A 10,201-nucleotide genomic window follows, 5' to 3' on the forward strand; every position below is an offset into this window, starting at 1 on the left:
TAAAGTTTTGCAAAAGATTTTTTCAAATATCTCCAAAAATATTTTTGCTACAACCTATTATCATATATCGGCAGAATCTGTGCATTCCCAGTGATCACAAAAAACACGTAGAATCGCTCTATCTCTTCTAGTTTAGCCAGAAAACGCATTTAAAGTTTTGCAAAAGATTTTTTCAAATATCTCCAAAAATATTTTTGCTACAACCCATTATCATATATCGGAAAAATCTGTGCATTCCCAGTGATCACAAAAAACACGTAGAATCGCTCTATCTCTTCTAGTTTAGCCAGAAAACGCGTTTAAAGTTTTGCATAAGATTTTTTCAAATATCTCCAAAAATATTTTTGCTACAACCTATTATCATATATCGGAAGAATCTGTGCATTCCCAGTGATCACAAAAAACACGTAGAATCGCTCTATCTCTTCTAGTTTAGCCAGAAAACGCATTTAAAGTTTTGCAAAAGATTTTTTCAAATATCTCCAAAAATATTTTTGCTACAACCTATTATCATATATCGGCAGAATCTGTGCATTCCCAGTGATCACAAAAAACACGTAGAATCGCTCTATCTCTTCTAGTTTAGCCAGAAAACGCATTTAAAGTTTTGCAAAAGATTTTTTCAAATATCTCCAAAAATATTTTTGCTACAACCTATTATCATATATCGGCAGAATCTGTGCATTCCCAGTGATCACAAAAAACACGTAGAATCGCTCTATCTCTTCTAGTTTAGCCAGAAAACGCGTTTAAAGTTTTGCATAAGATTTTTTCAAATATCTCCAAAAATATTTTTGCTACAACCTATTATCATATATCGGCAGAATCTGTGCATTCCCAGTGATCACAAAAAACACGTAGAATCGCTCTATCTCTTCTAGTTTAGCCAGAAAACGAATTTAAAGTTTTGCAAAAGATTTTTTCAAATATCTCCAAAAATATTTTTGCTACAACCTATTATCATATATCGGCAGAATCTGTGCATTCCCAGTGATCACAAAAAACACGTAGAATCGCTCTATCTCTTCTAGTTTAGCCAGAAAACGCATTTAAAGTTTTGCAAAAGATTTTTTCAAATATCTCCAAAAATATTTTTGCTACAACCTATTATCATATATCGGCAGAATCTGTGCATTCCCAGTGATCACAAAAAACACGTAGAATCGCTCTATCTCTTCTAGTTTAGCCAGAAAACGCATTTAAAGTTTTGCAAAAGATTTTTTCAAATATCTCCAAAAATATTTTTGCTACAACCTATTATCATATATCGGCAGAATCTGTGCATTCCCAGTGATCACAAAAAACACGTAGAATCGCTCTATCTCTTCTAGTTTAGCCAGAAAACGCGTTTAATGTTTTGCATAAGATTTTTTCAAATATCTCCAAAAATATTTTTGCTACAACCTATTATCATATATCGGAAGAATCTGTGCATTCACAGTGATCACAAAAAACACGTAGAATCGCTCTATCTCTTCTAGTTTAGCCAGAAAACGCGTTTAAAGTTTTGCAAAAGATTTTTTCAAAAATCTCCAAAAATATTTTTGCTACAACCAATTATCATATATCGGCAGAATCTGTGCATTCCCAGTGATCACAAAAAACACGTAGAATCGCTCTATCTCTTCTAGTTTAGCCAGAAAACGCGTTTAAAGTTTTGCAAAAGATTTTTTCAAAAATCTCCAAAAATATTTTAGCTACAACCTATTATCATATATTGGCAGAATCTGTGCGTCCCCAGTGATCACAAAAAACACGTAGAATCGCTCTATCTCTTGTAGTTTAGCCAGAAAACGCGTTTAAAGTTTTGCAAAAGATTTTTTCAAATATCTCCAAAACTATTTTTGCTACAACCTATTATCATATATCGGCAGAATCTGTGCATTCCCAGTGATCACAAAAAACACGTAGAATCGCTCTATCTCTTCTAGTTTAGCCAGAAAACGCATTTAAAGTTTTGCAAAATATTTTTTCAAATATCTCCAAAAATATTTTTGCTACAGCCTATTATCATATATTGGCAGAATCTGTGAACTCCCAGTGATCACAAAAAACACTTAAAATCGCTCTATCTCTTCTAGTTAAGCCAGAAAACGCGTTTAAAGTTTTGCAAAATATTTTTTTATATATCTCCTAAAATATTTTTGCTACAGCCTATTATCATATATTGGCAGAATCTGTGAACTCCCAGTGATCACAAAAAACACTTAGAATCGCTCTATCTCTTCTAGTTTATCCAGAAAACGCATTTAAAGTTTTGCAAAAGATTTTTTCAAATATCTCCAAAAATATTTTTGCTACAACCTATTATCATATATCGGAAGAATCTGTGCATTCCCAGTGATCACAAAAAACACGTAGAATCGCTCTATCTCTTCTAGTTTAGCCAGAAAACGCGTTTAAAGTTTTGCAAAAGATTTTTTCAAAAATCTCCAAAAATATTTTAGCTACAACCTATTATCATATATCGGCAGAATCTGTGCATTCCCAGTGATCACAAAAAACACGTAGAATCGCTCTATCTCTTCTAGTTTAGACAGAAAGCGCATTTAAAGTTTTGCAAAAGATTTTTTCAAATATCTCCAAAAACATTTTTGCTACAACCTATTATCATATATCGGCAGAATCTGTGAACTCCCAGTGATCACAAAAAACACTTAGAATCGCTCTATCTCTTCTAGTTTAGCCAGAAAACGCGTTTAAAGTTTTGCAAAAGATTTTTTCAAATATCTCCAAAAATATTTTTGCTACAACCTATAATATATCGGAAGAATCTGTGCATTCCCAGTGATCACAAAAAACACGTAGAATCGCTCTATCTCTTCTAGTTTAGCCAGAAAACGCATTTAAAGTTTTGCAAAATATTTTTTCAAATATCTCCAAAAATATTTTTGCTACAGCCTATTATCATATATTGGCAGAATCTGTGAACTCCCAGTGATCACAAAAAACACTTAAAATCGCTCTATCTCTTCTAGTTAAGCCAGAAAACGCGTTTAAAGTTTTGCAAAATATTTTTTTATATATCTCCAAAAATATTTTTGCTACAGCCTATTATCATATATTGGCAGAATCTGTGAATTCCCAGCGATCACAAAAAACACTTAGAATCGCTCTATCTCTTCTAGTTTAGCCAGAAAACGCATTTAAAGTTTTGCAAAAGATTTTTTCAAAAATCTCCAAAAATATTTTTGCTACAACCTATTATCATATATCGGCAGAATCTGTGCATTCCCAGTGATCACAAAAAACACGTAGAATCGCTCTATCTCATCTAGTTTAGCCAGAAAACGCGTTTAAAGATCTCCAAAAATATTTTTGCTACAACCTAAATTTTTGCAAAAGATTTTTTCAAAAATCTCCAAAAATATTTTAGCTACAACCTATTATCATATATTGGCAGAATCTGTGCGTCCCCAGTGATCACAAAAAACACGCAGAATCACTCTATCTCTTCTAGTTTAGCCAGAAAACGCGTTTAAAGTTTTGCAAAAGATTTTTTCAAAAATCTCCAAAAATATTTTAGCAACAACCTATTATCATATATCGGCAGAATCTGTGCATTCCCAGTGATCACAAAAAACACGTAGAATCGCTCTATCTCTTCTAGTTTAGACAGAAAGCGCATTTAAAGTTTTGCAAAAGATTTTTTCAAATATCTCCAAAACTATTTTTGCTACAACCTATTATCATATATCGGCAGAATCTGTGCATTCCCAGTGATCACAAAAAACACGTAGAATCGCTCTATCTCTTCTAGTTTAGCCAGAAAACGCGTTTAAAGTTTTGCAAAAGATTTTTTCAAAAATCTCCAAAAAATTTTACTACAACCTATTATCATATATCGGCAGAATCTGTGCATTCCCAGTGATCACAAAAAACACGTAGAATCGCTCTATCTCATCTAGTTTAGCCAGAAAACGCGTTTAAAGATCTCCAAAAATATTTTTGCTACAATCTAAATTTTTGCAAAAGATTTTTTCAAAAATCTCCAAAAATATTTTTGCTACAACCTATTATCATATATTGGCAGAATCTGTGCGTCCCCAGTGATCACAAAAAACACGCAGCATCACTCTATCTCTTCTAGTTTAGCCAGAAAACGCATTTAAAGTTTTGCAAAATATTTTTTCAAATATCTCCAAAAATATTTTTGCTACAGCCTATTATCATATATTGGCAGAATCTGTGAACTCCCAGTGATCACAAAAAACACTTAAAATCGCTCTATCTCTTCTAGTTAAGCCAGAAAACGCGTTTAAAGTTTTGCAAAATATTTTTTTATATATCTCCAAAAATATTTTTGCTACAGCCTATTATCATATATTGGCAGAATCTGTGAATTCCCAGTGATCACAAAAAACACGTAGAATCGCTCTATCTCTTCTAGTTTAGCCAGAAAACGCATTTAAAGTTTTGCAAAAGATTTTTTCAAATATCTCCAAAAATATTTTTGCTACAACCTATAATATATCGGAAGAATCTGTGCATTCCCAGTGATCACAAAAAACACGTAGAATCGCTCTATCTCTTCTAGTTTAGCCAGAAAACGCATTTAAAGTTTTGCAAAATATTTTTTCAAATATCTCCAAAAATATTTTTGCTACAGCCTATTATCATATATTGGCAGAATCTGTGAACTCCCAGTGATCACAAAAAACACTTAAAATCGCTCTATCTCTTCTAGTTAAGCCAGAAAACGCGTTTAAAGTTTTGCAAAATATTTTTTTATATATCTCCAAAAATATTTTTGCTACAGCCTATTATCATATATTGGCAGAATCTGTGAATTCCCAGCGATCACAAAAAACACTTAGAATCGCTCTATCTCTTCTAGTTTAGCCAGAAAACGCATTTAAAGTTTTGCAAAAGATTTTTTCAAATATCTCCAAAAATATTTTTGCTACAACCTATTATCATATATCGGAAGAATCTGTGCATTCCCAGTGATCACAAAAAACACGTAGAATCGCTCTATCTCTTCTAGTTTAGCCAGAAAACGCGTTTAAAGTTTTGCAAAAGATTTTTTCAAAAATCTCCAAAAATATTTTTGCTACAACCTATTATCATATATCGGCAGAATCTGTGCATTCCCAGTGATCACAAAAAACACGTAGAATCGCTCTATCTCATCTAGTTTAGCCAGAAAACGCGTTTAAAGATCTCCAAAAATATTTTTGCTACAACCTAAATTTTTGCAAAAGATTTTTTCAAAAATCTCCAAAAATATTTTAGCTACAACCTATTATCATATATTGGCAGAATCTGTGCGTCCCCAGTGATCACAAAAAACACGCAGAATCACTCTATCTCTTCTAGTTTAGCCAGAAAACGCGTTTAAAGTTTTGCAAAAGATTTTTTCAAAAATCTCCAAAAATATTTTAGCAACAACCTATTATCATATATCGGCAGAATCTGTGCATTCCCAGTGATCACAAAAAACACGTAGAATCGCTCTATCTCTTCTAGTTTAGACAGAAAGCGCATTTAAAGTTTTGCAAAAGATTTTTTCAAATATCTCCAAAACTATTTTTGCTACAACCTATTATCATATATCGGCAGAATCTGTGCATTCCCAGTGATCACAAAAAACACGTAGAATCGCTCTATCTCTTCTAGTTTAGCCAGAAAACGCGTTTAAAGTTTTGCAAAAGATTTTTTCAAAAATCTCCAAAAAATTTTACTACAACCTATTATCATATATCGGCAGAATCTGTGCATTCCCAGTGATCACAAAAAACACGTAGAATCGCTCTATCTCATCTAGTTTAGCCAGAAAACGCGTTTAAAGATCTCCAAAAATATTTTTGCTACAATCTAAATTTTTGCAAAAGATTTTTTCAAAAATCTCCAAAAATATTTTAGCTACAACCTATTATCATATATTGGCAGAATCTGTGCGTCCCCAGTGATCACAAAAAACACGCAGAATCACTCTATCTCTTCTAGTTTAGCCAGAAAACGCATTTAAAGTTTTGCAAAATATTTTTTCAAATATCTCCAAAAATATTTTTGCTACAGCCTATTATCATATATTGGCAGAATCTGTGAACTCCCAGTGATCACAAAAAACACTTAAAATCGCTCTATCTCTTCTAGTTAAGCCAGAAAACGCGTTTAAAGTTTTGCAAAATATTTTTTTATATATCTCCAAAAATATTTTTGCTACAGCCTATTATCATATATTGGCAGAATCTGTGAATTCCCAGTGATCACAAAAAACACGTAGAATCGCTCTATCTCTTCTAGTTTAGCCAGAAAACGCATTTAAAGTTTTGCAAAAGATTTTTTCAAATATCTCCAAAAATATTTTTGCTACAACCTATAATATATCGGAAGAATCTGTGCATTCCCAGTGATCACAAAAGACACGTAGAATCGCTCTATCTCTTCTAGTTTAGCCAGAAAACGCATTTAAAGTTTTGCAAAAGATTTTTTCAAATATCTCCAAAAATATTTTTGCTACAACCCATTATCATATATCGGAAAAATCTGTGAACTCCCAGTGATCACAAAAAACACTTAGAATCGCTCTATCTCTTCTAGTTTAGCCAGAAAACGCGTTTATAGTTTTGCAAAATATTTTTTTAAATATCTCCAAAAATATTTTTGCTACAGCCTATTATCATATATTGGCAGAATCTGTGAACTCCCAGTGATCACAAAAAACACTTAAAATCGCTCTATCTCTTCTAGTTTAGCCAGAAAACGCGTTTAAAGTTTTGCAAAATATTTTTTTTAAATGTCTCCAAAAATATTTTTGCTACAGCCTATTATCATATATTGGCAGAATCTGTGAACTCCCAGTGATCACAAAAAACACTTAGAATCGCTCTATCTCTTCTAGTTTAGCCAGAAAACGCGTTTAAAGTTTTGCAAAATATTTTTTTAAATATCTCCAAAAATATTTTTGCTACAGCCTATTATCATATATTGGCAGAATCTGTGAACTCCCAGTGATCACAAAAAACACTTAAAATCGCTCTATCTCTTCTAGTTTAGCCAGAAAACGCATTTAAAGTTTTGCAAAATATTTTTTTTAAATATCTACAAAAATATTTTTGCTACAGCCTATTATCATATATTGGCAGAATCGGTGAACTCCCAGTGATCACAAAAAACACTTAAAATCGCTCTATCTCTTCTAGTTTAGCCAGAAAACGCGTTTAAAGTTTTGCAAAATATTTTTTTTAAATATCTACAAAAATATTTTTGCTACAGCCTATTATCATATATTGGCAGAACCTGTGAACTCCCAGTGATCACAAAAAACACGTAGAATCGCTCTATCTCTTCTAGTTTAGAAAGAAAACGCGTTTAAAGTTTTGCAAAATATTTTTTTTAAATATCTCCAAAAATATTTTTGCTACAGCCTATTATCATATATTGGCAGAATCTGTGAATTCCCAGTGATCACAAAAAACACTTAGAATCGCTCTATCTCTTCTAGTTTAGCCAGAAAACGCGTTTAAAGTTTTGCAAAATATTTTTTTAAATATCTCCAAAAATATTTTTGCTACAGCCTATTATCATATATTGGTATAATCTGTGAACTCGCAGTGATCACAAAAAACACTTAAAATCGCTCTATCTCTTCTAGTTTAGCCAGAAAACGCGTTTAAAGTTTTGCAAAATATTTTTTTAAATATCTCCAAAAATATTTTTGCTACAGCCTATTATCATATATTGGCAGAATCTGTGAACTCCCAGTGATCACAAAAAACACTTAGAATTGCTCTATCTCTTCTAGTTTAGCCAGAAAACGCGTTTAAAGTTTTGCAAAATATTTTTTTTAAATGTCTCCAAAAATATTTTTGCTACAGCCTATTATCATATATTGGCAGAATCTGTGAACTCCCAGTGATCACAAAAAACACTTAGAATCGCTCTATCTCTTCTAGTTTAGCCAGAAAACGCGTTTAAAGTTTTGCAAAATATTTTTTTAAATATCTCCAAAAATATTTTTGCTACAGCCTATTATCATATATTGGCAGAATCTGTGAACTCCCAGTGATCACAAAAAACACTTAAAATCGCTCTATCTCTTCTAGTTTAGCCAGAAAACGCGTTTAAAGTTTTGCAAAATATTTTTTTTAAATATCTACAAAAATATTTTTGCTACAGCCTATTATCATATATTGGCAGAATCTGTGAACTCCCAGTGATCACAAAAAACACTTAAAATCGCTCTATCTCTTCTAGTTAAGCCAGAAAACGCGTTTAAAGTTTTGCAAAATATTTTTTTACATATCTCCAAAAATATTTTTGCTACTGCCTATTGGCAGAATCTGTGAACTCCCAGTGATCACAAAAAATACTTAAAATCGCTCTATCTCTTCTAGTTTAGCCAGAAAACGTGTTTAAAGTTTTGCAAAATATTTTTTTAAATATCTCCAAAAATATTTTTGCTACAGCCTATTATCATATATTGGCAGAATCTGTGAACTCCCAGTGATCACAAAAAACACTTAGAATCGCTCTAACTCTTCTAGTTTAGCCAGAAAACGCGTTTAAAGTTTTGCAAAAGATTTTTTTAAATATCTCCAAAAATATTTTTGCTACAGCCTATTATCATATATTGGCAGAATCTGTGAATTCCCAGTGATCACAAAAAACACTTAAAATCGCTCTATCTCTTCTAGTTTAGCCAGAAAACGCATTTAAAGTTTTGCAACAATTTTTTTTAAATATCTCCAAAAATATTTTTGCTACAGCCTATTATCATATATTGACAGAATCTGTGAACTCCCAGTGATCACAAAAAACACTTAGAATCGCTCTATCTCTTCTAGTTTAGCCAGAAAACGCGTTTAAAGTTTTGCAAAAGATTTTTTTAAATTTCTCCAAAAATATTTTTGCTACAGCCTATTTTAATATATTGGCAGAATCTGTGAACTCCCAGTGATCACAAAAAACACTTAGAATCGCTCTATCTCTTCTAGTTTAGCCAGAAAACGCGTTTAAAGTTTTGCAAAAGATTTTTTCAAATATCTCCAAAAATATTTTTGCTACAACCTATAATATATCGGAAGAATCTGTGCATTCCCAGTGATCACAAAAAACACGTAGAATCGCTCTATCTCTTCTAGTTTAGCCAGAAAACGCATTTAAAGTTTTGCAAAATATTTTTTCAAATATCTCCAAAAATATTTTTGCTACAGCCTATTATCATATATTGGCAGAATCTGTGAACTCCCAGTGATCACAAAAAACACTTAAAATCGCTCTATCTCTTCTAGTTAAGCCAGAAAACGCGTTTAAAGTTTTGCAAAATATTTTTTTATATATCTCCAAAAATATTTTTGCTACAGCCTATTATCATATATTGGCAGAATCTGTGAATTCCCAGCGATCACAAAAAACACTTAGAATCGCTCTATCTCTTCTAGTTTAGCCAGAAAACGCATTTAAAGTTTTGCAGAAGATTTTTTCAAATATCTCCAAAAATATTGTTGCTACAACCTATTATCATATATCGGAAGAATCTGTGCATTCCCAGTGATCACAAAAAACACGTAGAATCGCTCTATCTCTTCTAGTTTAGCCAGAAAACGCATTTAAAGTTTTGCAGAAGATTTTTTCAAATATCTCCAAAAATATTTTTGTTACAGCCTATTATCATATATTGGCAGAATCTGTGAACTCCCAGTGATCACAAAAAACACTTAAAATCGCTCTATCTCTTCTAGTTAAGCCAGAAAACGCGTTTAAAGTTTTGCAAAATATTTTTTTATATATCTCCAAAAATATTTTTGCTACAGCCTATTATCATATATTGGCAGAATCTGTGAATTCCCAGCGATCACAAAAAACACTTAGAATCGCTCTATCTCTTCTAGTTTAGCCAGAAAACGCATTTAAAGTTTTGCAGAAGATTTTTTCAAATATCTCCAAAAATATTGTTGCTACAACCTATTATCATATATCGGAAGAATCTGTGCATTCCCAGTGATCACAAAAAACACTTAGAATTGCTCTATCTCTTCTAGTTTAGCCAGAAAACGCGTTTAAAGTTTTGCAAAATATTTTTTTTAAATGTCTCCAAAAATATTTTTGCTACAGCCTATTATCATATATTGGCAGAATCTGTGAACTCCCAGTGATCACAAAAAACACTTAGAATCGCTCTATCTCTTCTAGTTTAGCCAGAAAACGCGTTTAAAGTTTTGCAAAATATTTTTTTAAATATCTCCAAAAATAT

The sequence above is a fragment of the Condylostylus longicornis genome, unplaced genomic scaffold (genome assembly GCF_029603195.1).
Source record: "Condylostylus longicornis isolate FDR11 unplaced genomic scaffold, ASM2960319v2 ptg000145l, whole genome shotgun sequence".
Taxonomy (NCBI): Eukaryota; Metazoa; Arthropoda; class Insecta; order Diptera; family Dolichopodidae; genus Condylostylus; species Condylostylus longicornis.